Consider the following 25,098-nt stretch of genomic DNA (forward strand, 5'->3'; position numbering starts at 1 on the left):
CACAGAATCCGAAGCAGGCTCCAGGCTCTGAGCTGTCAGCACAGAAACTGATACAGGGCTCGAACTCAAAAACCGCGAGATAGTGACCCGAGCTGAAGCCGGACGCTTAACTGGCTGGGCCACCCAGGCGCCCCTATTTGATATTTTTTTAAATGAATGCTGGTATAATGCACATTTTTAGGCCCTGCAGGATGGTGAGTAAATTTGTCATAGAGAATATCTCTGACTTTAAAAGCAGTTTACAGGGGTGCCTGGGTGGCTCAGTTGGTTAATTGTCTGACTCCTGATTTTGGCTCAGGTCACAATCTTGTGGTTCATAAGTTCGAGCCTCGAATTGGGCTCTGAGTTGACGGTGCAGAGCTTGCTTGGGATTTACTCTCTCCCTTTTTGTCTGCCCTTCATCTGCTCTGTCTCTCTGTCTCTCTCTGTTTCTCTCTCTCTCTCTCTCTCTCTCTCTCACACACACACACACACACACACAGAAATAAATAAATAAACTTTAAGAAAATAAGAAGAGTTTACTCTCCCGTGGAGGATGCTGTAGGGGAACAATGTAAGAGGGTCTAAGAGGAGGGATGAATCGCTGGGTACGGGTGGTGGATAAAGTGACCATCCCCAAACTTTCACAGAAAACAATCACACAGGCACTCTTTCTGAGCACCTAACTTGGACTGGGTACTTCACAGTATCCTTTCAACAATAATGTCCTTACTTCATCTGGTTGCGAGCGGTAATGTGTTTGTGGACGGGAACCAGTTCTGCACGGTCCGTCAGGCTCCATCCAGGACAAACTCTTAGAGTCTAGCCAGCTTTCAGATAACAGTGATACTATAATTAGTAATAACAATAAGCCGCGAAGGGAATCTGTGTGCCACAACAAGCTGGTTAAGAATCACGTTCAATTTCATCCCGAGGCGTGGGCGGACCCCACCAGCCACCCCGCCCCTGACAGCCAGGCGCACAACGCTGTGCGACGCCCTCCACACGGGTTCTGCCCCATGGCTCCTTCCCTTGACACAGACCCTTGGGAGCGGCCAGAGCCTAGCCAGCCATGCACACTCCACCACACAGCGCCATTCAACAGAAAACCAGTTAGGAGCTCTTTCCTTGGCACCCCCTCCCCACCCCCACCCCCTTGGCTTTGGTTGGGATTTAAGGCAATTCATCAGCATTCTTTCTCCCATCGCGTTCTGTTCCTCACAAGCAAATGCCATATCTTAGCAGCATTTGAAACCTAGAGCAAAGCTTCCTGTTTTGGCTCCGCCTAAGACCCATTCCTCAACCTCTCAGGGTAATTTAGACTTAAAGGATGAAAGTGTTTGCTTTGCACAGAAAACGTGCGCCTTCCACGCCGGAGAGCGGCGGCCTGATTGAGCCTGGAGAACGTGGCGCACCGCACGGCAACTCCCATTCAGCGCGCGCCGCGGCTCCGCTTGGAAACAGAGAAAGAACCGCTCCACGCAGATGTTCACTGAATAGCACTTATGACAAGAATTGAGGCTTGCACAGCACGTGCTTGCTAGGGCTGATGAAAGTCTTGGGGGGAAATGAATAGCCCAGCTCGTAAAATTAGAAGGGGAAAGAGCTATTTATTGAAGGTTTCAAAATCTGTGATTCATGCGTTTTCTTCGAAATGATTCTCTGCCTTTGCCATCTATTTGCTGTTCCCGGTTGCCCCCCTCGCGTCGAAGCCTCCTGGTGGATTATATACCTTCGGATGCGTGAATCACCGCATTTGTTTTCAAAGCAGCAAATGTGGGTGCAGGTGTCTCTCCTTTCCGTCGGTCATCCAGATATCGTCCCCCTTTACACCTCCCTGGCTGGCGCATACGTGCCCACTGCGAGTGCCAAAGCGACTTCTACATTTCCACCTGCTGGGACTGTGACACGGCAGACAGTCCCTGTGCTGAGGTCGGGCTCTGTGCTCCAAAGGGTCCCCCAAAGACTTGTCTTCCAAGGCAGAGCCCCCTGCAAAGGACGCTGGAAGCTGACGTTCTCACGCAGATGCTCCCTGGGTCTTAAACTTTGGTCAAAGTGGCTCTTGTGGCACAAAGGGTCTACTTCAGGGATGAGCACCAGGGCCCGAAAATGAAGCTTGGGATAAATCAGTTGTGGGGGAGGGGAGCTAACCCAGTCACAGAGCTGGACCCCAAGGTCCAGCGACGTTTTCTGTGTGGGCCCTGCTTGTCCAGATCAAAAGTCAGAACAGGGATCATGGTCATGAACTCGGTGGGGCAGCGGGAGAGTCTTCCAACAGCTGGGTTTCTGGCCCTGAGACTCTCACAGACTCAAGCGCGCTCTTGGTTTGACCCTCTGGGCGTGAGACTCATTGGCTGTAAAGACAGACTTGAGCCAGGAGCTGTGGATACAGGAGGCATGTTCAGCCCCCACAGAGACAGGACAGGTGGTCAGAGACCCAGCAGGATAGACTGCTGTGCAGAGGCCCACTGCTCAGGGGACTGCAAGCTCTGGGGAGCAGGGGAAGAGTCAGAAAAAGGCAGTTAGGTTACCTCATCCAATCTCTAAGAGGTAGCAGTTATCAGACGACATCGTAGGGGAAAAAAGAGGGAGTTTGTAGGGGTGAAGAAACTTGCCCAAAGTCACGTGCCTAGAAAAGAGCAGGGGGGAAGGGGGTGACAGGCGGGTATCCCCGCAAAACCTTTGTCTTTATGCAGGACTATGCCACCAAACTGAGGTGAAGACAAGTCTTCAATGGTGGACGTGGGGTCCTCCCGCCAGGAGATCTGGATACCAAGAATACAGCAGCACGTCTTAGAGTCTGAAACCACTGGGAACCTGGTGAAGACCAACCGAAGTCTGAGGTTCAGGCTGTCGTTGGCGGTGCTGGCGATGGCAAGTGGGGACAGGCTGGCCCTTCGTGCCGGTGAAGACACACCGAATACACCAGGCGATCTTCAGCCACCTGGCATACCATCGGGAGCTCCCGGCAGCCCGGTCCTATGACAGAAGCAGAGCCGGGGGGCACAGAACGATCCGGGACCTGGCCTCACTGATGACTGGGAACCACATCAGCGCCCCCGCCCCCTGGCCGTGGCACTGACCACTCAGCCCGGCTGTTCCATGCCTGGTCACACTCCTCTGGGATTGCCCTTGAGGTTTAAAGACCAACGATTGTCAGACAAACTCATTAGCGGCTCTCCCAAATCTGGAACCCAGTTTCTAAGTGACGCCCATGGCTTCTGTCTCACTGACAGGGAACGGTGACTCCTGGCCCTTTTGGGAGGTGAGGAGAAGTTTGGGGCCGAAAGACGATTTATCACAAGTGTGTTGTGTTCGTGAGCCTTGCTGTGCGTGAGGGAGGCACGGGACAGGCTGGGAAATAGTTCTAGTGACTGTGCAGCTCTGGGGATAGAACACCTGATATTTAACTAGTCTGCTTGCAAACATTGATTCCTCTGTCAGCCACCTGCAGAGATTGGTCATTGAATGTCTGGAGCTCCTTGGGAGAAATGTGGCAGCCGAGAGCTGTCCAGAGGGGTGAGGTGTCTGGTGTTCTCGGGGAGAAGGGGGCCACCTCTTCCAGAAATGCCTCAGGAAGGAGCCACCCTACAGCACCTTCCACAGGATACAAACCGGCCAGCCGTGGAGGAATCCAGGATCCAGGAGGTCTGAGTACTGTGTGGACTGCCGGGTCCTAAATACGCCTTGGGTTCTTAGACCCACTTGGGGGTTTCTGAGTCCCTCCCCTCAGTGTTTGAAACAATTACTGATGGGTTTGGATTATACTGACTCTGACTTAATTTTTGAATGGCGTGACCTGACGAAAGTTCACCGGGAATGTGTAGCAGCTACTCAAAAAATGTGCCGAGTGAGTGTGTCAAAGCTCCAGGGGCTGGCGAGGGCACACTCTAGGAGAGCAACTGTTTCTTATTTCTCCCACTTTCGGAACCAGGATCTTGAACGGCGTCGTCATCCGACGTCCCACTCAGATTCGATGTGAGGGTCTCCCTGTCTCATGAACAGCTTTACCAACCCTGGACATTAAAGGAGGAGTTGGAAAGACCCGGAATGCCTCGAAGGTACGCTCCGAAGCGAAGGTGGTACCCCGCAGTCGCAGGAGTTTGTGGGTGCTCATTTGCAACGGACCTTTGGTATCACCTTTGCATCTGCTCTAGCCGCTGTTGATGTGACTCTTGCAACCAGTGACGTCAGGGCCAGCAGACTGTGCCCTGACTTTTCCTACCCCAGCAGTTCTCAACTTTAGTAGGAGACTTTCCTCCCCCAACCAAACGGCCATTGGCGATGTCTGTGCGGTTTTTTGGTTGTCACAACCGTGCCATAAAGCACAGGACAACACTCCCCCTCTGCCACGAAACAAAGAATTATCCAGTCCATAATGTCAATATTGCCACCGTGGAGAAACTCTGCCCCCACTAGTGTTCCCCTATTTAGCAAATAAAAATACAGGCTGCCCAGTTACATTTGTTTTTTAGATAAACAACATTTTTTTTTTTTTAGCACACACATGTCTACTTGCATGGAATGATTATATACTTAATGGGTCTCAGATATGGCGTGAGGGCGTACTTGTGCTAAAAATTACTCACTCTTTATCTGAAATTCAAGTGTAGCTGGACATCCCACATTTTCTTTGGCAACCCCAGCCCTGTCCTTTGCCCTGAGTGTGTTCTATACTCTGAATTCCAGGCTTTCTCCAACGGGATGGAATACTCGTCAGTTTGGGGCAATTATTGGCGAGGAGACATTACTGCGTGAGAGCACAGGTCTCAGAATAAAGCATGTCTAATTCACATTTATTTCTGACCAGCTGTATATGCGTGGAGGGGCTATTTATTTATCTCAGACTGTTGAGTCTCCCATGTGTTATGGGAATTGTTGTAAGTATCTCCCAGAATTATTGCAAGAAGCACATAAAATCATGTCTTCAAAATACTTGGTATTCACTATGGAGAATTACCATTTTTTAGCACAGCTTTATCCTTTTCCTTAGTGATATCTTGGGGTTCCCTTTAAGCTCAGATGTTATCAAGATAACCCTTCCTCTGCTATGTTCAGGAACATAGGCAGTTAGTTCCTTGTACTGGATATACCAAGAGTGAGCTGTGTTCCCTTTTCTTTTTCTTTTCTTTTCTTTTCTTTTCTTTTCTTTTCTTTTCTTTTCTTTTCTTTTCTTTTCCTTTCCTTTCCTTTCCTTTCCTTTCCTTTCTTTTCTTTTCTTTTTTTTATTCTTTTTAATGTTTACTTATTTTTTTGAAGGAGAGAGAGACAGAGTGTGAGTAGGGGTGGGGTCAGAGAGAGAGGGAGACACAGAATCCGAAGCAGGCTCCAGGCTCCGAGCTGTCAGCACAGAGCCCGATGCAGGGCTCGAACCCACAAACTGCGAGATCATGACCTGAGCCAAAGCCAGACGCTCAACCGACTGAGCCACCCAGGCACCCCAATCCCTTTTTTTTAACATTTGTTAACATATACACGATCAAGTTAGCAAATCTCAATGATACACCTCATCAATTCATTTTACAAATGGGACATACCTATGTAACTATGATCTAGATCAAAGTATGCATATCATCAGCACCCCAGAATGTCTCATGACCTCTCGTTATGTCCCCAAAGATAATTAGTCTTTTCCAGGTACCAAATTATTATTTGAAGATGGGCACGATTTCACATATTGTCATGATGAAGGCAGCTTCTTCCAGGCCCCTTCTGGATTATCCATGACATCGTTATCTAAAGTACACTTTTTTCTTTCTTTTTTTAAGATAATTATCGTTTTGATATCTCTCATTACAAATTAGTTTTTTTTCCTGTTTTTGCATTGGCTATACATTGAATGATGCTGTCAATATTTTTTTGCACATGGATTTTCTTCTCTTGTTTTTCTCTTTTTTCCTTAACACCATGGCTGTGAAATTTCTCAGGCCACTGCACAGAGCCACAGTTTAATCCTGTCTTCGCCGTATGGCATCCCATGGTGTAAAGAGACTGGGCTAGCCTTATCCCCTCAACTGTCGATGGGCATTCGGGTTGTTTCCACAGCTCTACTGTTGTAAATGGCATTCCTGTTGGTGTTTGGGAACGGCTGTGGTCACTGTGCACGCGAACACCTGCATTCACATTGGGTGACGCTGCAGGGTCACAGTTCATCCACCCATTCGGCGCCCAGTAGATAGTTACGCAGTTTGATGTAGAGACTAACCAGCAGCACCTGTGAGTTTCAATCTCTCACCTTCTCTTGACACTTGATACAGCCATTTGCAAAAATGGCGGCCGTGTAATGCTATCACATTGTGGTTTGACGGGTAATGACAGTGAGTAACTTTACAAATGTGTACTGACCACTTTAACTAGATTTAAAAAAAAATTCTGTCTTGACCAAGTTTTGAGCCCTTGGGTAGAGGTGGGTCAGTTTCCCTGCTTAAGCAGCTGAGGAAGCCCACACCCCAACACCCCTCCCCCATCTGTCTTTCAAACTCTAAACCACTATGCACCTGCTGTGTTAGCTTCAGGGCCATGACTGGACTTCCAGACACAGCCCTTTTGCCCCGAGCTGCTGAAATTCTCCAAATTAGCCAATTTTACCCTGCCTGTTTACCCTGCTTAGCCTCCCCCCCCCCCATTCCTGCAGAAACCACACTTTCCCCGGACCAACCCCGTGCCCCCTGATATCTCTGTGTGGCAGGGCACGCTGTGTTCTCCCCATGGGATTGTGAATTTAACAAAATCATAAAGCTTTTTTTGGGTTCTTTCTCTCGACCTGTGTCCAGTCGCCTGATACCTCATCCAGGGTAATATGCTTAAAATAGCCATTTGGTAATCTCTTTTCCAAAATGATTGTGTTCTACCCCCATGTTTTATTTGCCTGTCTCTCTTTTCCTGATTGGTTTGCAGAAGTATGCTATGTATGTGGGATACAAATCCTCTGTAAGACACACACATTTCCAAATCTTTTCCTGCCGTGTGGCTTGCAGATTCACTCTGTTGGTGGAATCTTCTGGTGAAGATGAAGAGTACTTATTGATTTACTGATGTCCAGTGTATCAGTTGTTTGCTTTACCGATGGGGCTTTTTAGGGGCTGTTTAAGAAATCCTCACTTACTCCAAGGCAATGGAGCCATTTTACGTTACTATCTAGACGCCTTATTGGTTTAATGTTCTCATTTAGTCCTTGATGCGTCTAGAACAGATTTGCGCGTGCGTGTGGTGTGAGGTGACTGGCATGTGTATGGTTGAGGTCGGGGCGAAAGGTTAGATATTTCTCTGGGGGGACATCCAGTTGCCCCGGCGCTGTTGTTGACGCAGATGACCCACACGCTACATCACGTTTTCCAGAAATCAGTCCATCACGTAGATCCCTGAGTGGAATTTTAGATCTCCGATTTTCATTTTTCGTCTTTTTAAAAAATATATTCAGGGGCGCCTGGGTGGCTCAGTCAGTTAAGCGTCCGACTTCGGCTCAGGTCATGATCTCGCGGTCCGTGAGTTCGAGCCCCGCGTCGGGTTCTGTGCTGATAGCTCGGAGCCTGGAGCCTGTTTCAGATTCTGTGTCTCCCTCTCTCTGACCCTCCCCTGTTCATGCTCTGTCTCTCTCTGTCTCAAAAATAAATAAACATTAAAAAAAAATTTAAAAAAATATATTCATTGGAGTCTAGATCCATTCCACACTTTTTGATATGTCATGTTCTCACCTGTCATTAAGTTTAAGGCAAATTCTCTTATTATGATTTCTTCTTTGACTCATGGAATATTTAGTAGTGCAGGGACTCAGTTCCAAACATCTGGACTTTTTCTAATTATTTGATGAATCAGGTTTACCTTCATTATGATTACCATTTTTAAATAGTAATCACTGGTTTAAACCATATTTTAATTTCCCTCCGATCAGACCTAAACTTCTGAATTTACTGAGACTTTTTTTCTGTCTCAGAAACATTTTGCTAATGTTTATTTATTTTTGAGAGAAAGAGAAAAAAGAAAGAGAGAGAGAAAGAGAGAGAGAGAGGGCAGGGGAAGGGCAGAAAGAGAGGGAGACACAGAATCCAAAGCAGGCTCCAGGCTCTGAGCGGTCAGCACAGAGCCCGACGCGGGGCTCGAACTCACGAGCTGTGAAATCATGACCTGAGCCCAAGTCAGATGCTTAACTGACTGAGCCACCCAGGCACGCCTTTCTGAGACTTTCTTTATGGTTCAATATTTGGTCAATTTTAGTAAGTGTGCACATGGGAAATCTGCTCTCTCTTGGTTTGTGGACGAGTTTTAAGTATATTAATTATTTCAGCTTATTAATCTCATTCCAATATTTGGCATTATTTCTGATGTTATTTGCTTGTCTCTTTGCTTACTGAGGATGTTTTTTATTTTATTTTTATTAAAATTTTCTTTCATGCTTGGGGTGCCTGGATGGCTCAGTCGGTTAAGCATCCGACTTTGGCTCAGGTCATCATCTCACGGTTTGTGGGTTCGAGCCCTGAGTCGGGCTCTGTGCTGACAGCTCAGAGCCTGGAGCCTGCATCGGATTCTGTGTCTCCATCTCTTTCTGCCCCTCCCCCACTTGAGTGCTGTCTCTCTCTTTCTGTCTCTCAAAAATAAAAAATAAACATGAAAAAACCCTTATTTTTTCATGTTTATTTATGTTTGAGAGAGAGTAAGCAAACGGGGAAGGGGTGGAAAGAGACGGGGACAGAGGATCTGAGTCTGTGCTGCCAGCACGGATAAGATGATGACTAGAGCCAAAATCAAAGTCCGATGATTAACTGAGTGAGCCACCCAGGCGCCCCTGAGGATTCTTTTTAAATCTGCAGTTATGATCAGAGCTTTGTCTAGTCGTCCTGCATTTTTATCAGCCTTCCCCCCAATAATGCAGTAGTTTCCCTAGTCGTTAGAAAGATCTAATGGCTCATTGTACAAATAATGTGGCAATTATATTTATTTCTTCCTGAAGCAATCAAACCTCAGTGTTCCTCCTGGAAAGCTGATCATCGCCATGGGCGGATTTCTCCAGCACAGGGCACTGAAAGTCGTAAACCAGCACCGGGAGCCCTGAGAAAGCTTCAGTGTCTTGTGAGAGTGCCCTCCACATCATTCTTGACACTTTTAAACTTAACAAAGTTGGTTGAGTTAGTAGGTGTATAATTTTCTCCGCCTCTTAACAGCTCCAGGAAAGGCAGAGACGTGGCATTTTTCAGTCGACAGTTGCAAAGACAACCTCTTAGGACGCATTTAAATTACACACACCACGGAGGGATTTCAACGTGAAAAAGCTCAAATACGATTAAGGCAACTGGTATTTTGTGGATTATGTTTGCATAGTGTATTTTCCTATTCTCGCACTTTCGGTCTACTTCTGTCTTGACTTTGAAGTGAATCTCTTGTAAATAGTGGATGGTTGAAATCAATTTGTGTATGTGCTCTGAAAATCGGTATTAACTGATGTATTCAGATCATCTACCTTTAAGGTAATGGTTGCTACTGGAAAGCGTAGGTCTGCCCTTTCATTTGATTTTTGTTGGTTCCCTTTATTTCACATTTCCTCGTTTCCCTTTCCCTGCCTTCTTGTGAATTGCCTTGAGCATTATTTTCTTTATTCCATCCTGATTTACTTACAGTGCTTTCAAATGTATCTCTTTTATAGTCTTAGCATCGTTCTAGGAAGAGGTCTTCCACATGGGACTGACCACAGCCTACTGGCAACCATGTTGTACCACTTTGTTTTTGTTTTGTTTTGTGAATATTTTTTAATGTTTATTTATTTTTGAGAGAGAGACAGAGGTGAGCAGGAGAGGGGCAGAGAGAGAGGGAGACACAGAATCCGAAGCAGGCTCCGGGCTCAGCACTGTCAGCATAGAGCCCAATGCGGGGCTCGAACTCAAGAACCATGAGATCATGACCTGAGCGGAAGTCGGACGCTTAACTGACAGAGCCACCCAGGCGCCCCTGTTGTATCACTTTGAATGGCTGGAAGAACCTTACTTCTAGGTGGGTCTCTGTATCTTCTTTACTTGTACCTATCATCATCTGGAGTGTATCAGCTAATCTTGTGATTTCTGTTTCAGTCAGCAAATCTGTTCTACAAAACTCAAAAAGATAATAGATTGTATGTACCCACGGTTTTGCTTTTTTAGTTCTTTCTTCCTTCCTGATCTCCAAGAAATTTTCTTAAAAAATTTATTTTCTTTCTTTTTGAAGAAATTCCTTTAGCCTAGTGTCTAAGGGTAGGTCTACTGGGGGCAAGTTTTTTTGTTTTCCTTCATCTGAGATGTTTTTTTTTTCTTCCTTATTCCTTAAGGATAGTTTCACTGGATCCAGAATTCGTGGTTTACAGTCCTTTTTTGTATCGTTTGAAAATGAGGAGGGGCACCTGGGTGGCTCAGTTTGTAAAGCGTCTGACTTTGACTTAGGTCATGATCTTGGTTCATGAGTTTGAGCCCCATGTTGGTCTCTGTGCTGACAGCTCAGAGCCTGGAGCCTGCTTCGGATTCTGTGTCTCCTCTCTCTGCCCCTCCCCTGCTTGCACTCTGTTTCTCTCTCTCTCTCTCTCTCAAAAATAAATAAACATTAAAAAATATTTTTTTAAAGAATGTCATCAGCTTTCAGTCTCCCCTTTCCAATCGCTCAGCCCACAGACTTTGGACTCTTAGCCAGTCTTGTAATTTCACAATTGCAAAAGTCAGTTCGTCGTAATAAGCCTCTGTGTGTGTGTGTCTGTATGCATGTGTATATATGTGGGTGTATGCACATGGGTGCATGTGTGTATATGTGTTTGCGTGTGTATATGTTTGTGTATATATGTGTATGTATGTGTATTTGCATGTATATAGATTTGTGTGTATGCATATGTGTGCATGTGCATATATACATGTATATGTGTTTGCATGTGTATATATTTGTGTGTGTGTGTGTGTGTATTCACTGGCATTGGGCCTTTGTAAGGGAGTCTTGGGTCACAAATCCACTCATCTTCCGAACTCCTGTGCCATCATACACACCAAGAGTGGATGGGATATTTCTGGACCCCAGGTATCAGCATTAACCAGAAGCCTCTATCTCAAAACCCTCTGAAAGTCCAGTACTGCTCTGTCCCTCCTGAGCACTGTCACCCTGGTACACGGTTTCAGGTCACCTGGAGGAAAGAACAGAGGGATACTCACATGCTGTGTCTATGACAGTGCTGCGGGGACATTCCTCAAGGACGACTGGTCTCCATTTGGATCAAGGAACTCCGGGTTTGGCAACTGACTCGGGTCTGTGAGGTGGAAAAGACGCCGAGCTCAGCTTCCGCTGTGGAGACGTAGGCACTTTTAGGGTGCTCATTGCCCATCGAATGTAGAGGTTTTCTTGTTTCCTCCGTCACAGACATCCGGTAAACGGCAGTGGGCTGTCCGCACATTTCATCATGGGGACCGCAGTGGACAACAGGCTCCCAGACAGAGTCCTGTGACCCAAACTGCCTTCACTGCTTCCTCATTCTTGCTGCTTATTCTGGAAATAGTGCCCACTTTGCCTCAGGTGGCTAAATACTGCCACCTGGCCTTGCAAGGCTAACATCCTACTGTTAGCTTTTTTAATTTTTATTTTATTTTTCTACCATTAGCTTTAAGTCAAAGAGCACAGTACTGTGACAGCCTCTCTGTTTTCATAAAGCACATGAAAATAGCATCTGACTTCTAGTTTTTGGTTTTTTATTTTTAGAGAGAGAGAGAGAGAGAGGGCATGTGCAGGAGGGGCAGAGAGAGAGGAGAGGGAAATCCCAAGTAGGCTCTGAACCATCAACACAGAGCCTGATGCGGGGCACGAACCCAAGAACCGTGAGATCATGACCTGAGCCCAAACCGAGAGTTGGACGCCTCGCGGACTGAGCCAGCCAGACCCCCCTAGCATCTGACTTCTAGTCAGGCCAACAGATCAGGAGGTGATTGCTATCATGGACATAGTTTACTGCTCACAATTCCCAAGAGGAGGGTGCGTGGCATGCCATGGTCAAAGGCACAGGGAAACACTGGGGTCTGTCAGGAGGCAGGGGGGAAGTGAACTGTAGACAAGGACCTTTATACCGTGGTTGCTGCTGGGAGAAACAGCAGAGGCAGGGTCAGCGGGCTTAATATTGGCCAGTTGAAAGAAATTCAGTGAGCTTTGGGGCATAGGGCTGACTGCAGTTGTCTGACCTGGCCCTGGGGTGATCAGGGCAGGTGTAAGTGGCCTGGAGTGTTTATCTCTAGGAATTGGCTAACCCCAGGAGGGGCGGTCCCTCCAAGGTCGGCAAGGCCGTGGAAGCCAAACATCCCAATACAGATATTAAAAGACGCAGTTAATACTCTCCCACTGTCCTTCGTACTGAGAACTTCCCTTGCAGGAGGCTGAAGCGTGCAGTGTACCCCCACCGAAGGGTCTCACAATGCCCCTGTAAAGGGCATATCCCCGGGTACCCCAGGGACGTAGGTGATGTTCACACTTTATGCAGCCTGACATTCCAATATCCACAAACCTTTTCGATTCTTCCTAGACGCTGTCCCACAGAATTTCTGATGTTGCTACTTTACTGAGTATAAGCTATCGTTGTGCCAAGTGTTCAGTTAACTAACCAAGCAAAGTCTTAGAAATACAGTAAAACCTTGGCGTGAAAGCATAATTCATTCTGGAAACGCGCTTGTCATTCAAAGCACTCGTATATCAAAGAGAATTTCAAGAACCATTGGCTCCATTGTGATCACATGACATTTGGCATCACGTACGACTCGTATTGCAAGACTTCGTTTGTTTATCAAGTTAAAATTTATTAGAAGGTTTGCTGGTCTTGCGGAACACTCGCAGAACAAGTTACTCACAATCTAAGGTTTTATCGTACTTCTAATCTCAACTAGCACGTTAGATTCTGAGTCTCGAGAAAGGGTGTCCGTATTGACCAATTCAGCCAGATCTAGAGTTCACATGATTCTCTGTCCCATTCCCTTAGAGTGTCCCACGTGGCCTTACCCATCTCCTTCCTTATTAGACTTCATACATGTCCCCTGAAGCATGCTGGTGTCTAATTCTCGTTGCGAGTTGGGGATATGAGACATGGTGAGGGCAAATGAGGAGGAGAATAAGGACCTCCTTGGGAGGCAATTTCCTCAGGGGATGTTGTTACCTGAACATTGTAAGCAAAAGCAAGCCAGTCTCTGGACCAAGGAGGTGAGGCTGCTCCCATCGGCAAGGTGGCCCAGGGACATTTGAGGGCTCGGGACTCTCCGATCCATCCAATGCCATCCAAATTGCCCATCCATTTCTCATGTTACCACTTGTTCCCCCCAAATGCCTCAGTTTATTCTGACACTTGGAAAATACTGCGATTCTTTGAAGGCCACCATGGGAGATCTTGTTCTTCTGATGGTGATTAGAACTAAGAGTTTAAAATCCTGAGCTTATTATTTTTTTAAAATGAAACCTCTCCAGTGCAGTGGGAAGAAATCAGTCTACACCCTTAGTCCTCGTGGTGTCATTACAGCTACCTAATTATTGAAACGAAGTAAGCCACCTGATTCCCAAAGCCTTGGCATTGACTGGTACTTTATCTCAAGCTTGCATGGTTAATTGTTTGAATAATTGTGATACCACCGATTTCAGGCATCTCATTTTCCAGCGATGAGGTCATCACTAGTTACAACTATGAAGCCACCAAATCTCAAAATCTCACCTTCAAGGTCTCTTTCCTGAGATGACTCCCAGTGTCCAGACTATGTTGGCCAAGGTCTAGTGAGGACAGTGAATCCATGCCAGGAGTTCTAAGAGAGGGTACCTAATATGAGGAGCTGCTTAGCAAGTTAAAAAGATAAAAATGGGAAACAGGGAAGCCCAGAGATGAACAGTTGAACAGATTAACCATTTACAAACAACACGAAACTATGACCACTCCTAGGGCTGGAGGGTCACATAAAGAAGCAGTTATATGAGACTTCAGGGGCTGGGGCCAACTGAGGGAAGCTTGAGGGGTAGGGATGCTTCGTGGGAGCTGGGGTTCAAGGAAGGCTGTCTGGAGGAAAGGAGACAGTGTCAGGAGAGACATCCCAGGAAGAGATTAAACCACAGAAGAGCTGCAGAGGTACTTGGGGGAGCTGTGCAAAGCAGGGGGAGGGTAGCAACAGACTTGACTCTCTGCTCCTCTTGCCCCCACGGACTCCCATCCCAGTCTCCACTGATGAAACCTGCCTGAAAGCCAGTGGAAAACGGAGCTTGGGAAATGTAATTTTAGGGCTCAAGTCCTTAAATTGCAAAATGAGAATGGTAGAAATGGGGGCCGTGGATCAAAGTGGTACACCAAATGGCCACCACATTTCACGTTTTCCCCATTAAACTTGCAGAATGTAGAGGAGGGCCTGATGCCGTGCAGGGGTGCTGTCTACTCCAGGCCAATGTCCTCCCCAGTATGCGCCTTTGTGGGCACTGCATTCATTTTGTACAGCTGGGCCACAAGCTAAGGGCTTGAAAGAACATGCACTCACTGTATCACGGTTGTGGCAGGGCCGGAATCCAGGCCCAACCAAGCTGGGTCTTCCATTCAGCTTCTAACAAAGCTGCAGTCATGGTGGGCTGGGCCGTGTTTGCATCAGGAGCTCGACTGGAGACAGATCCTCTCCTGAGCTTTGCCAGGTGATTGGTAGGATTCACTTTCTTGCAGCTGCAGAACCCCTGGTGTCTTGCTTCTTCAAGGCCAGCGGGAGAGGTTTTCTCCTTTTAGGAATAACGCGGTATCTCTTTTAGGGACTTTCATCTGAGCGAGTCAGAGCCACTCAAAGTGGTCTCCCACTCATCAACTGATTTGGGACCTCGATTACATCTACAAAATCTCTTCACCTTTGCCATATAATGAACCTGGATTCCATCATAGTTGAAGGTCTTGCCCACAGATCCATTCAGAGTGGTCTCCCACTGATCCCACTTGATCAACTAAAGATCAAGTGATTTGGGACCTCAATTACATCTGCAAAATCTTTTCACCTTTGCCATATAATGCAACCTGGATTCCATCATATTTGAAGGTCTTGCCCACACTCAAGATGAGGAGATTATAAAGAATGTATAGAGGATGGGGGCAGGAATTTTAGGGACTGTTTTAGAATTCTCCAGACCACAGGTAGCCTTTGTATACTCTTTATCTTTTTCCTCTCTATATAAGCAATCTCTCAAAGACTGCTGCCCCTCAACGTCTTCACTGTTCTGTCCACTGGCACTGATGTCTTTTTTCCAATGGCAACTTCCGGTTCCGGGGCTCAGAGTCGATGAGCAGGGGCCCATACTTGTGGAGCACACTGCCTAATTTTATTCTAAATTCCTTGGTGATGAATGAAATGGCCAGACTGTAAGAAATATGTCCTGGGAGTGTACCACGTTGGTTTCCTATGATTAATGAGTGAGGTCAGCAAAGTGAGATGTGACTCTGGGGTGTCTTTAGAGAACTGATGGAGGATGCATTCATCCCTTGAATCATGCATATGCAAGCCTGGGGAAGGAATGGTGGGGATCCCCATTTTGGAAGGTCGTGTAGTGTAATGGATGTTGTTAAAGGGCATATGTCTGGCCCTGGCTCTGCCATGTGTGGCTGCGTGTATCTAAGCAATGTCCTTTATCTCCTTGGGTCAACTGCTTGCTCAGTGAGTGAACTAATTCCAGAGTCTGAGGCGCCAACATCCTACGTGTCTAAAAAAGTGTCATAGAAACATTGTTTGGTGACTTAGAATTCAGAATCCTTGGTTCTTATTTTGAAAAGAGGGAATTTCAAGTCAATGGAGTGTTGTCAGCTTGGAATAAGATAAAAACAAAAACAGCACAGAACTAAAGACCTCCGCTGACTGGTTGGAACGTAAATGGCCCTTCCTGTTCTCATGTGATAAAGCAGAAACTTGAGTGTGGCTTCGGAGCTTTTCCTTTTCTTGCCCCCTCCTGCCAAAGAAATGGGAGCCCCGCCTTATTTTATAATTCTCTTCTCTGTGACCTCTTCTCTGATTCTGACTCAAAAACCAATTCTCAGCTTCTTGATCTGATAAATTCTTTCTCCGGTAACGCGAACGCCTGGAGAGTTCAGATCTGTGAAATATTCTCGACCTCTCCTTCCTCTGACGTCAAAGCCAGGTTCTACATTTATTGTCACTTGTACAACCAGAGACCACTTCCAGTTCTGGGGTGCCGTCCTCCTGGGTGACCACAGTCTCCTTGAGTCTGGGACCTTATTGTATTGATAAAGGCTAAAATGACTAACCGAATGGAGATATTAATATTTACCCTGAATTTAATTATGCCAGACGCAACGTAAAGTCATTTCTCCTCTGTCCTGTAAACCATATGCTTTCAGTAATAGAGAACTTTAAAAAATAGGCGGTTGCACTACTAGGAATTTATCCAAAGGATACAGGAGTGCTGATTCAAAGGGGCACATCGACTCCAATATTTATAGCAGCGTGGTCGACAATAGCTAAATTATGGAAACAGCCCAAATACCCATCGACTGATGGTTGGATAAAGAAGATGTGGTATTTATCTATACAATGGAATCCTATTTGGTGATGGAAAGGAATGAAATCTTGCCATTTGCAACTACGTGGAAGGAACTAGAGGGTATTACGCTAAGTGAAATAAGTCAGAGAAAGGCAGATACCATAGGATTTCACTCACATGTTGAATTTGAGAACACAGCAGATGAACATAAGAGAAGGGAAGGAAAAATAAGATACAAACAGAGAGGGAGGCAAACCAGAAGCGACTCTTAAACACAGAGCAAACTGAGGGTTGACGGGGGTTGGGGGGTGGCGGGGTGGGTTAAATGGGGGATGGAAATTAAGCAGGGCACTTTATGGGATGAGCACTGGGTGTCCTATGTAAGAGATGAATCCCTGGGTTCTACTCCTGAAGCCAAGGCTACACTGTACATTAACCAACTTGAGAATTAAAAAAAATGATAAGGATAAAAAAATAGGATATGTGTTACTTTGAAATGAATGTTTTATTGATTATTAATTTATGGTCCTTTAATTTACTGGTTAGGATATTTATCACTTTTTAATTAAACACACACATCTGTAGAATTTGCCATGTGCCTGGCATTGTTCCAAGCCCTTTACAGGTACGAGTTTAATTTAATTCTCACGGTGGCCCCCTGAGGTCCTTGCTAGTATGATTTCCATCTTAGGGGAGGAGAAGGAGGCTGACACACTGTGAGCTTAGGTAACTTCCAGGCAGTCAAAAGCCTGTGTTGACCATCCCTGTTTCAAGTGGTCTGTATAGTCAAACAATTTTTAAATATAGCCAGAAAATCGTGCTTTCCATTGCATATCCAAATGAGAGCAGTTTGCTTTTCAATCAACTAAGAGGTTCAAGGTTTTTCCAAGTTTGGCCATACTGCAGACCAGCAGAGAGCAGAAAACAACCCCCAGGACCAACCCCGCAATGCCGGCTCCCTCCCTCGCGTCTGCACACAGGAAGGCGACCCTTAAAGTCAAAACAGTGCTCTCGGGCCACAGCCACAGTGAAGAGGGGCGCCTGGGGGCTCAGTTGGTTAAGCCTCCGACTCTTGGTTTTGGCTCGGGTCACGATCTCATGGTTTTGTGGGTTTGAACCCCACATTGGGTTCTGTGTTGACGGTGTGGAGTCTACTTGGGATTTTCTCTCTCCCTCTCTCTCTCTCTCTTTGTCCCTCCCCCATTCACACTGTCTCTGTCTCTCTCAAAATAAATAAAAATAAACTAAAAAAACAAAAAGGAAAAAAACACAGCAAGGTGGTCCTTTTAAGACAATAGGACATGGGGATGGACTGTTACTTTAGGAGGTATTTATCTCCAATATTTGCAACAAAATGGAACGTCTTTCCTCACGTCTGCTTTGAAAGAAACATTGCGGACCTAAATCACAATCCATGACAGAGGACAAAAATTGTATTTTACAAGATTTCTTCTTTGCATTTAATGGTGTGGCAAAGCTCTAGAGATCTTTTCCAAGGTCTCCTTCTCAAACTGGTGCCTCAGATCTCACACACACACACACACACACACACACACACACACGTACACACGCACGTGCATGCACGCACACATGCCCATTGTGAACTCCAGCTGCATCAGTGATGATCACAATAGTGCTTTCCGTGCACAGCTGCAGAATACTTGTTTGATCACCTACATCTAGAAAAGGTTCAGCACTGGGAGGGAGAAATCAAGTCAGTGGCATCCTACGGAAGATAACAGCTAGGCGCTCAGAAGCAGCATGTTTCACGACAGTGATGGTGTCAGACCTGCGAGAGGTTCAAGGTCGTGTGCAGTTCACGTGTCTGTGGACCCTCTCACCTCTTTTAGGACCAGGGTTACAGTAAGCATCCGATGATACGTTTGTTCCACAAATGAACCTACACAATGACTTTGTCAAAGAAGAAACGAAGGTGCAGGGAAGAGAGTGAGTGCGTGGGAAAGGCAGAGAGAAAGGGGGACAGAGGATCCGAAGCGGGCTCTGCGCTGAGAGGTGGGGCTCGAACTCATGAACCGCGAGATCGTGACCCGAGCCAAGGTCAGATGCTTAACCGACTGAGCCACCCAGGCGCCCCTCATTTTGGTCTTGAAAGTAATGGGCAAGGCTCTCTCGGTGGAGTAAAAACCAATTTGCTTCTTGCAAGTTTGCCCAAAAGAATTTCTGACATTTATTTCAGTGTAAAAAAAAAATCCTGACCAGCAAAGGAAGTTCTGTTATCACTATTCTAAATTTCCTTTGGTGAATCTACGCCGCCCTTCTAAAAATGCGTGGCTGCAAGGATGTGTGCACGTGCAGTCTGGGTGATGGCAGGTAGGACTGGGGCACCAAGCAGAAGCGTTAAACTCGAATGTGAGTTTTGAAATGGATGTGCCTCGTTAAGAAGTTTCAGCAGGAACGAATGCCCGCCTTTCCAGTGTCCATGAGATGCTCGTGCTCTTTCTCTCTGCCTCTTGATTCATGGGATTATATCAATAGATTTCTTAATTGAAAACTGTCAGGGAATGCCGGAGTTATGCCCTAAATGATCACGCGTGCCATATATCAGGTGCACTTGAACCCCCTGCCCATGCTCTGTCCGGATCCCCCGGGACGTCTCCGTTTCAGGCTCTGTTCACTCCCCACCCGCTTCTGAACAGCCTACACGCAGGACTTACTCCAGGCTGCTTGAACCTCCTGGAGCCACTTTGCAGATCCACGGAGAACAGAGTGCCTGCGATGCGACATTTCCCAGAGTGGCTGGCGGTGGGCGCCTAAAGAGCAAAGCATCCAGCTCTGGGGTCTCCCTTCAGGATCAGGGGAAGCCCCGGCCCCTGGGACTGTCTGCGTCATGTCCCTCCCCTGCTCTCCTCTCTCACCTGTTTTCCCTGGGAGAATTTTCTGAAGAAATCAGCTGCCTCAGAATCTGCAATCTGCATATGACTGCTTCTGGGGAGCTGACCTTAAATAGTCTATGAGATTTGATTTGTCTGCATTTAATTTTGATTTTAGCCCGTGTGTTCTTTCCTGTCGTTGCTGTAACAAATTACTTAGTGGATGAGGGCAACTCATATTTATTCTCCTAGAGTTTGGTGGTACACGGGTCCCCCCGCTAAGCTCCTCCAGGAAGGCTCTGGGCAAAGATAGGTTTCCTGGCCTTTTCCAGCTACTTCAGTGCCCACAGCCTCCCCGATCACATGTCTCCTGCCCTCGGCTTCCTTCCTAAAGATGCTGACCACCCACCTGGATGACCCAGGATGATCTGTGTAGCTCAAGATCCCCAACTGAACCACACACCCGCAAGTGGCCCTTGTCGTGCAAGGTGACATCATTCACAGGCCCTGGGAATAAGAAGGGGAAATTTTGGAGGTGAGTATTTTTCTTTCTGTCATAGTAATTACACCCATAAATAAGACTGACCTACCATGTGAATAACCTTTTTTGTGAATGTGTTGTCCAATATTGATGTTAGAGTAGGGCATTTATTGAGACTGCTTTCTTTTTCTTTGGTCTAAAACTTTTTATATAGCAGGAAAATGATCATTTTTGTTATATATATAAAACAATTCCTGGGGTGCCTGAGTGGCTCCGTTGGTTAAGCATCTGACTCTTGATTTCAGCTCAGGTCATGATCTCATGGTTTGTGTGATCGAGCCCCGCGTCAGGCTCTCCACTGGCAGCGGGGAGCCTGCTTGGGATTTTCTCTCTCTCTCTCTCTCTCTCTCTCTCTCTCTGCCCCTTCCCCTGCTCATGTTGTCTCTGTCTCAAAATAAATAAATAAACTTAAAAAAAAATTCCCTATAAAACCAAAATAAGTGGACAACTCTTGAAAGCTGCTTCTTAAAATATTTTGTAATAATTCTCAATATCATGCAGTGTAAGTTCTCCAAATTTATTCTTGTTTTTTTAAAAAAAAGATTGTTAGGTCATTTACATCCCTAAACACATGATGAAATCAGAATGCCATTTTTCTAAAATTAAGAAGGATTTCAATGGGACCATATTGAATGTATACATCAATTTGGGGATATTGCTACCTTATACAGAGTGTAGTTCTTGTATGGGGTGATGTCCTTGTACAGGGTGATATCATTGTACAGGATGATTTCATTGTATAGGAAGTTCTCCTTGCACAGGATGAAATTCTTGTACAGAGTGATATCCTTGTACAGGATGATATCCTTGTACAGGCTAATGTCCTTGTACAGGATGATGTCTTTGTATAGGGTGATGTCCTCATATGGGGTGAGGTCATTGTATAGGGTGATATCATTATGCAGGATGATTTCACTGTACAGGAAGTATCTTTGTACAGGGTGATGTCCTCATATGGGTTAATGTGCTTGTACGAGGTGATGTCCTACTATAGGGTGATGTCCTTGTATGGTATGGGGTGATGTCTTTGTACAGGGTGATATCATTGTACAGGATGATTTCATTGTATAGGAAGTTCTCCTTGCACAGAATGATGTTCTTATACAGAGTGATGTCCTTGTACAGGGTGATGTCCTCGTACGGGGTGATGTTATTATACAGGAAATCATCCTTGTACAGGGTGATGTCTTTGTACAGGGTGCTGTCTGGTTTCCTTTTTTCAAATCTCTTCCTGGCCCGTGTTTCCAATGGTGGGTTCTCTCTCTTTCGTCTCGATTATATTTTGTGCTGAAAAGCTTACTTGCTGGTGTACTTTAACTCTTCTGTTCTCTTCTGTTTTCTTTGGATTCCCTGAATGTAAACATCTTTAGGCTCTTCATTTCCCTGTTCTCTAGGACTGAAGGTTTAGCTTACATTTTATTCCAAATGAAGATTGCCTTTATTTTCTGAAAATGGAACCATTAGTTTCCTTTAATGCTCATTTAGCATTTCTCTGTCTAGAGTGTTTTACATATTCCATATTTTTGGGTAATAGCTGCGGAATGTTTTAGATATATCTTAATGTAACAATTATTGGGTATTTCCACATTACCCAGGCTTTTTACAGCAGAAAAAATTCCATGATAAACAAATTTGCATGTAGTTCTGTATGTTTTAATTTAAATTTCCTTAGGGAAACGTGGCGATGTCTGAAGGGCATCCCCTTAGCTTTTCCTGAGCGCAACGATGCGCCCACAGATTTCACTTTCTAAGTCAGTGCTTTCTGCACAGATGCCCACCTCTAGCTCCACCCAGAGCTCAGCAGATATCCTTGGGGGGGGGGGTCAATGTGTGAGCAACGGTGTTGCCCTCCAGCCTCCAGGGACCGCTCCGTCTTCTCTGGTTTCCACTCCCCTCTCCCTCCCTGAGCCTCTCTGCCCTGCTCGCGTGTGACCCTCTTCTGTCCAGAACCGGCAGGTGCCTCAGGGAGAGCGTGGCTCTGGGCAGACAGCTCCTTCAGAAAGATCTCCTCTTCTCTGATGTGTGTGTCAGCTCGTCCTTGTCACTTACTCTTTCAAATAACATTAACCGAGCATCTTCCGTGTGCCGGAGGCTGTGCAGGTCCTGCGAGCGCAGAACATACTGTCTCCTTCTGAAAAGAGTCAAAGACAAGGACTCAGATCTTTAACACAAGGTGAGGTCAGAGGAGACCCGGGGGCAGGATGAGGCAGCGGACGTGAAGGAGAGCACAGGCACATCGGCCTCCAAATCGCCTGTTCTCCGAGAGCACGCTAATAATGGAGGCAACACGGGGCTGAATTAACTGTGTCTTTTCTCCCTTGTGTTTTCTCAGTTCAGCAATCGCATTGAGGTATTGACACAGCACGAAGGAGGCAGTGGTCCTCACAAAGCTTCATGAGAGCCAGCTGCTAAAAGCAAGCATAAGGTCAGCCCTGAAACCTGCTTCCGAGAGCGCCTGCCCTGATTCCATAGGACAGGTCTGTGTTCAGACAGCGGGCTGAATCTCCGAGTCCATGACCTGGCCAGCACGGGTCCTGGTGTGTTTTCTACAGCTTTGAGGACTGCGTGTGCGTGAGAGGCTGGCGACCCCTCTTTGTGCCGGGCGTTATGATGCAGGGTAACAGCAGTGCCATTTGATCAGGATGTGGACGCAGACGAGCGAGCTGGGTGGTGGCAGTGACTTTATAACACCGTGAAAGCAGAGTGGCCTCCAAGGGAGTCCGCGCCTGACCTGGCCCCATTCTAGGGACTGGGTAGCACATCCGGAAATGGCCCCAGGGACATGACCGTGAACTGACCCCACGGTTGAGTCCGCCCCGGTGAGGTCTCCGTTCTCGGCCACACTCCGTGATCACGACAGCAGTGAGAACACTCACAAGCGTCTCGTGCGGGCCTCGCAGGCAGGCGCCCCCATCGCTGCCACAGTAAGGGTCACTGGCGCCAAGATCAGTGCCGTCCAGGTTGAGCTGAAATGTAAAGACCTGGGGGACGACCCAGCTCCTCAGTTTAAGAGCTTCTCTGGGGGCGCCTGGGTGGCTCGGTCGGTTAAGCATCCGACTTCGGCTCAGGTTGATCTCACAGTGGGTGAGTTTGAGTCCCACGTCTGGCTCTCCACTCAGTGCAAGGCCTGCTTTGGATGCTCTGTCTCCTTCTCTCTCTCTGCCCCTCCATGCTCAAGTTCTGTCTCTGTCTCTCTCTCAAAAATAAATAAACACTGAAAAAAAAAAAGAGCCACTCTGGAGGTGAGCCCAGCTGTCAGAGGAGGCGAAGTCACAGCCGCGTGCTGACACCACTTGCAGTCACAGCAAGGGGGACACAGCGGTGGGTTTGGTGGCTCTCAGGACACAGGCTGGAAGTCACAGGTTTTACGAAAAGCATACCTGTCCCTTTACGGTTTCCTTTTTTTCTTTCTCTCTCTTTTTTTTAATATCCCAAAGTTTTCCAACTAGTGCTGCCCTGTCAAGGAACCCTGGTCTCCCCTACCTCTTGCCTCAAGCAGCAGAAGCATCCAACGAAGGTCGGGACCACCTGTCCCGCATGCAGACCCCGCATCAGCCAATTTGCTCCCAGGGCCATTCTGACCCTGGCTTGCTTCGACGCTTCACGTTGTGCAAAGAATAAGACGCTCCCTGGGCAGCCCACCTTGGAGACTCCGTCAGCTGGTAACTGACTTGGGCATCCTGCACCCCCTCTGGGTCTTCAGCTTGTTTTGGGAGCAGTCACTTTTAATTTGATTTTTGTCCGCTCCCTTCAAATGTACGCTTGGACCTGCTTTTATATTTTATTCTATTGCCTATCATTAAGCGTTTTACGTGCGTTAACTGGTTTAATCCTCAAAATATTCCCTGGAGTTATCCTTACCCAGTGTCCTGATGAGGATGCTGAGACGTGCAGGTCAGAGGTTTTCCCAGGTAGCCTCCAGCAAGTGCCGCCATGGTGGAGACTGTCACTTCCACGTCCCTGATGTGTGTCCCTGCTGCGCCTGCCACCTGCTCGTTCAGGTGTGTTCTCACTCTGACCGGCCAGGCACTGAATCCACAGTCAAGTCTGGAGAAAGGACATTTTTACACATCGGTTCTCCAACTGATGAGTGTGGCTTTTCTCTCCAATGATTTATGTCTTTTATTTTTGTTTTATTTACTTAAATGTATATTTATTTTTGAGAAAGAGACAGAGAGAATTAGCAGGGGAGGGGCAGAGAGAGAAGGAGACAGAGGACCTGAAGCAGGCTCCAGGCTCTGAGCTGACAGCAGAGATTCTGATGTGGGTCTCACACTCACAAACCGTGAGATCGTGACCTGAGCTGAAGTTGGACGCTCAACCAGCTGAGCCACCCAGGCACCCTTATTTGCATCTTTTTGAATATCACTCAGTAGTTTATGATTTTTCTGTAGAGGACTCACGAGAGTTATTCTTGCATATGCCATCTTTTCTGGTGCTGCTGTTATTTAATTTTTCAAAGTAATTTCATAGGTGTGAAGAAATGCCTTTGGATGGTGGTGATAGTCTTATGTGCATATGTGGTTGGCCCTTGAACAATGTGGGGGCTGGGGGCGCCAACCCCTGTGCAGTCAAAAACCTGTATATGACTTTTGACTCCCCCCAAAACTTAACTACTAATAGCCTGCTGTTGGCCGGAAGCCTCACCAATGACATAAACAGTCGATGAACACACGTTTTGTATGTTATACCTATTACATTGTATACTCATGTGATAAAGTAAACTAGAGAAAAGGAAATGTTATGAAGGAAACCACAAGGAAGAGAAAACGCATTTATAATTCTGTACCGTATTTATTAAAAACTATCCACACATAAGTAGATCTACATAGTTCAAACCTGTGTTGTTCAAGGTCACTCATATTTATCTTGAAACTCATCAAGTTGTATGCATTAAATAAATACATGCAGTTTTTTGTAGCTCAGTCATACCAATAAATACTTTAAAATTTTTTTAAATATTTATTTATTATTGAGAGACAGAGACACAGAACGTGATCAGGTGAGGGGCAGAGAGAGAGGGAGACATAGAATCCAAAGCAGGCTTCAGGCTCCGAGCTGTCAGCACAGAGCCCGATGTGGGGCTCGAACTCATAAACTGCGAGATCATGACCCGAGCCAAAGTCGGACGCTTAACCAACTGAGCCACCTAGGTGCCCCTCAATAAATACTTTAAAAAAAAATTTTTTTTTAATGTTTTTATTTATTTTTGAGACAGACAGAGACAGAGCATGAGCAGGGGAGGGGCAGAGAGAGAGGGAGACACAGAATCCGAAG

Source organism: Panthera leo, chromosome A2 (genome assembly GCF_018350215.1).
Source record: "Panthera leo isolate Ple1 chromosome A2, P.leo_Ple1_pat1.1, whole genome shotgun sequence".
NCBI lineage: Eukaryota > Metazoa > Chordata > Mammalia > Carnivora > Felidae > Panthera > Panthera leo.